The following is a 4,853-nucleotide window of genomic DNA, read 5'->3' as shown; positions in this document are numbered from 1 at the left end:
CACTCACTCACTCACTCACTCACTCACTCACTCGCTCACTCGCTCACTCATAGCCCCGCCCCCACCGCCACGTGACACTATCACCACACATCCGCCTCCACATTTAGACGTCTCGGCTGCATCGCGAGGCCGAAAACACACGAAAAGCTGAAGAAAAAAAAATAAATAAAGCTGAGCGAGGAGCGGACCGCCGTGGCGTCAGACGGACCCTCCAATCGGGGGGACGGTAGTTTTTTTTTTTTTTCCTGAAGCCGTCTTGCTTGAACGGACTCCCATATAGTGATTCTTTTTGTAGAAACGAGGCGTTGGGGCCTCTCTTGCAATCTGACGGGGGGAAAAAAACCACACAAACATTTATCTCTCGCACGGTTTTCCTCGTCGCCTCCCATGTTTTCACGTCGAAGCTCTTTAAGACCTTCAACGACGCGGCGGCTCGCTGACGACGACCACAGGCCTCAGGCCTCGCCACCCTCTTGCTCTCCGGAAGACCGAACGTCACATCAAGTCGTTGTTGCTGTCCATTTCTTCCATGAGTCACTTTCAAACTGCACTATTGGAAAAACAACTGTTATCTGGACGGGTCTGAGGACTAAAAACCGGATCTGCTTTTCTAGACGATGACCGGGTGGAATCTTTGCGCTGCCTCGTTGCAAGCAGGCAGGCCCGAGCCCCCCCCCCCTCAGGTGGAGTCCAGCACTTTGCCAGAGTGCCAATATATCGCTTCGGAAGTGAAAACAAAACAAAAACAAACAAACAAACAAAAAAAAAAAAGCCAAATGCCTCTCTCTTTCTCGCTCTTGCTCTCTCTCTTTTTCTCTCTCTGTCTCTCTCTCTCTCTCTCTCTCTCTCTCTCTCTCTCTCTTGCACACGGTGCAGGGACGCCGACGTCGCTGGCGGAAACATTGGGGACTTTTCTCGGCTTGTGATTGGCCGCCGCGTTGCTCCTCCTCCCCCCCCCCCCCCCCGTCTCCTCTGGATCCCGGATGGAAATCAGAAATCCAGCCAGCCGCTCAAGCTCACTAGCCGGAGTAGATCCAGTCGAAAATGTTGTCGTAAACATGCAAGTTTTTTCAAGCCTCTTGGTGGCTTTTCTTTGAGTAGAGGAAAGTATTTGGTTCTTTCAGTCCAAGTGTTCTTTATCTGTTGGTATTTTAAAGAATTAAAAAAATCTGTTTTGAAGGTTCGTTAGTCGTCCAGACGTAGGAATTTGTATGAAACTCACTCCTTATACGAAAGCTTTGATGTCCTCTTTAGCTCTCTATAGCTCTCCCTAGCTCTTTGCTGTGTTTCGACAAGTGAAAGGAAAAAGACATTTTCTATATTTCTACCGCTTCAGTTGGCGACAAAGTAAAATGGCTTTTCAGCTTCAACGCCGTGTATGTACATATGAATATATTTGCATAGACTTTGCTAGGTATCCCTAAAAACAAGCAATGTGTTGATTCTCAGTGGATCTGTTTGCATATATGAGTGTGACTTTGATATGTGTCGAGCTACGGTGCAGGGGCGGGGCCACTGGCGGCGGCGGTGGCGGCGCTGGCGGATTGGACTCGCTTCACTATTTGATTCTAGTGCTTGATGGTGTGTGTGTGTGCACTTCCTGTCTCTCGCGCACTGAGGCCTGCCTGGTTGTGGTGTCATCATCTTCCTCTGACACCCCTTTTTAAAAAAAAAACAAACCCACGATCAAAGAAAGCTCGTACACCGTGACGTGAACTCATTATTAGGACACTGCCATTCACTGATAGTGTAATTGTTGAGGGGGGGGGGGCGACACACTTTTACAGTAGACGCAGATTACGCCTTCGCTCCCTCGCTTTCAAACGACGTCAGGAGACTGACTCCCAAGTTTGTTTGTTTTGTTTTCTTGAACAAATTTGTCTGAACCATTTCAAGTGTGTGTGTGTGTGTGTGTTTGCGGGTTGTTTGAAGTCTTAAGATAGAAACGTTTCTCTGGATTGTTTGACCTTTTTATACTTGAGACGACGCTCAAAGCGCAAGGCTGCGGCGACAGCTGCTGCTGATTGAACAAGCCTCCACGCCGAAGTGTGTGTGTGTGTGTGTGTGTGTGTGTGTGTGTGTGTAGGTGCAGCGGCCACCGTTATAAACCGACCTTCGCTCGGTGCAACTGCGTGGCAGCTCCTGACCCGGCGGGTGGCTTAGATCTGTGGGGAGTGTCCGGGGGAACAGAAACCCCGGCGCCCAATGGCGTCCATGTTTTTCCACCAAGTCACGTGTCCCTCCCTTATCCGACTGTGTGGCGAGCAGCTGCAACTCCGGGTCACGTCGGGTCTACTCGGAGAGATATTCAACATTCAGCACTCGTGAAACGTGCTGCCTGAATTTGTGTTTGTGGGAGAATTTGAGGAAACGGGAAGTTTGTCCCTCTAAAGATGTAACACGATTCGTCTCCTGGCAAAGTGGACACGAGCAGAAAAGACCTCAAAATGATTCGGCTTCTTTCACAGCTCTGGATTCTGGAAACTGTTTTTTTGTTTGAGTTGCGACTCAAAACAAATCTAATTCAACAGACAAACCATTTGTCCATTTTTTGTGAAGGAAAAGCCAAAATGTAATTCCTGCAGAAGGAAGTGGAAAATGTGCAGAAATACAATCAGATTATTTCTCCATTGGCACAATTTTTGCCTCAAATGTTGCATTTGCAGTATCCAAAAATATATTTTAGTCTTTGTAAACATCGGAAAGCTTTAGTTCTCTCATGATAAGACAGTCAGCAGCTGTTGAAGAGAAAAGATGAGTTTGGAGGTTCTCAAAGTGCGGTGCGGGCCTCCACTGGGGGGCGCTAAAGAGTTTTAGGGACGTGACAGCTGGACTGCCTTTTCCGTTGTAGATTTAAGAAGGAAAAAAAAAAATCCTAAATGGAACTGAATGAAGGGTTCAATTAAGCGCAATACAGAATAAATGGAACTATAAAATATGACAAGGGCCTCTTCCCCGCCACACTGTCCAACAGGAAGGCCCCTGGACGCCGCCTCGCTCGCCACACAGTTGTTCCCATCGCTGCTCACGTTTGGTTTCCACGGCGACTCTCTTTGCGTTTGTGGGCGCTGACGTAGGACTTGAAATGTGACGCCACACCGAGGGGCTTCCTGCCGCACGCGCGCGCGCAGGGGGTCGCTCAACAAAACAAAACAACGAAAACGTTCTCGGTCCAATCCAGCCGTGTAGTCACAAGACAATCTGTACGAGAAATGAAAACCTGCACCCGTTACTCGTCGTGTACAATGTTTTTTAGAATCTCACTATTTTTGGATTAATTTGTGCTGGTGACAGTTCCATTGTTTTATTATTATGATGATGATGATATTATTATGGAGCTTTTATTTCATTGATATTTTGTGTAGGGTAGCCAACTGTTTTTTTTATTTTCTCTCTCTCTCTCTCTCTTTTTTCCTTATCATAAACATATAGTACTGGTTTCCTTTTTTGAAACAACTTGCTGAAAATTGCACGATCAGTTATTGTGGTATTAGCAAAATGCAATGAAGGAAATACCAGTTAAATGCTGCAGTTTTAATTCAGATATAGAATATATTTATAAAACAAAATGGGGAAACAACTGAAATTAGTAATTCATAAAAAAAAAAATTTGAAAAGTGTAAATGCATGGGATACAGGTAAAAACAACAAAGCATATGTTACATACAGTAATGATAAGGACATGCATCACACATGAGTTCGACTCAGAATAATGTAGCATATGAAATACTAAAGATGAAATTTATAGCTAATATATTGTGTTGAGCTGGTCTGCTTTTGGGTTTTGTTGTAAAGAAAATATTTCTTTTTGTTGTTTTTTTGAGAATGATATACAGTTTGTGTATATTTTCATATACAAAGTATGCACTGATATGTTATTGAAATTCTATACCGCTTTTACAAAAAAGTGTTTGTTGTACCAAAGTATCCAAGTCCCTTGAAACCTTATCCTTTTTGCGTATGTTTTACCGTATTTTATATATTAAATAGACAAACTGAGTGAAATGAAGCTGAGTCTGTGCTTTTATTTTCTGTTTCACAAAGCATTCTAATTCGTGCAGAACGTCGGTGTGTTTCCCACATTCTTTTTTTCCTCCCTCCTTGTTCTCGACCCGTCAGTTATTTCCACGAGTTACGAAGCTTCACACGTTCAGCGAGAACGAGACGGCTAAATATAGCTGCTGATCATCCGTGACCTCGGAGGAGATAAACACTGAGTGTGTGAGCCAATCCACGAGTGAGAGTGAAGAGTGTTTTAATTATCGCTCAGGAAAAATGTTTTCTTCTTGTTTAGTTATGCCATGGGTCTTTTTTTTTTTTTATATAAAACTTATTGCTGATATGACCTCATTAGATATAAAGTTAAACAACTCATAACACTCTCATTTTCACACTTTTCAATAAATTGTAGGTAAAACCAATCCAGCGGTTTGTTTGAAAATAATACAAAATGAACAATTCTATATGACTTTATTAGGCACATCTGTAATGGCCAATAATGTAATCAAACGTTTTAGATAGATACATGCATGCCAATATCTTTTTTACGTTTTAATTTATTAAGTTATAACATTCAAGTCGCTTGATTTAATGATGTAGGGTTTAAATGTCGGAGACCAGACTTTGTTTCCCGGGGACATTATTTTGTGACGGAACCAAACTGGACGGCCGAGAACAAACATACGTTATTTAACATGAAGTCGTGACAATTTCAACACAATGACAGACATTGATTTATCCTGAAAGTACGTGGCTACTTTATTCACAACCATCTGGCAGCAGCAGTGTTTTTCTTACGTTTAATTAGACGTTCCCGAAATCAGAATAGTCCGTCAGTAAATATTGTCCCCCGG

Source organism: Blennius ocellaris (assembly GCF_963422515.1).
Source record: "Blennius ocellaris genome assembly, chromosome: 20".
NCBI classification, from domain to species: domain Eukaryota; kingdom Metazoa; phylum Chordata; class Actinopteri; order Blenniiformes; family Blenniidae; genus Blennius; species Blennius ocellaris.
The sequence above is the reverse complement of the archived record's forward strand: the minus strand, read 5'-3'. Positions refer to the sequence as shown.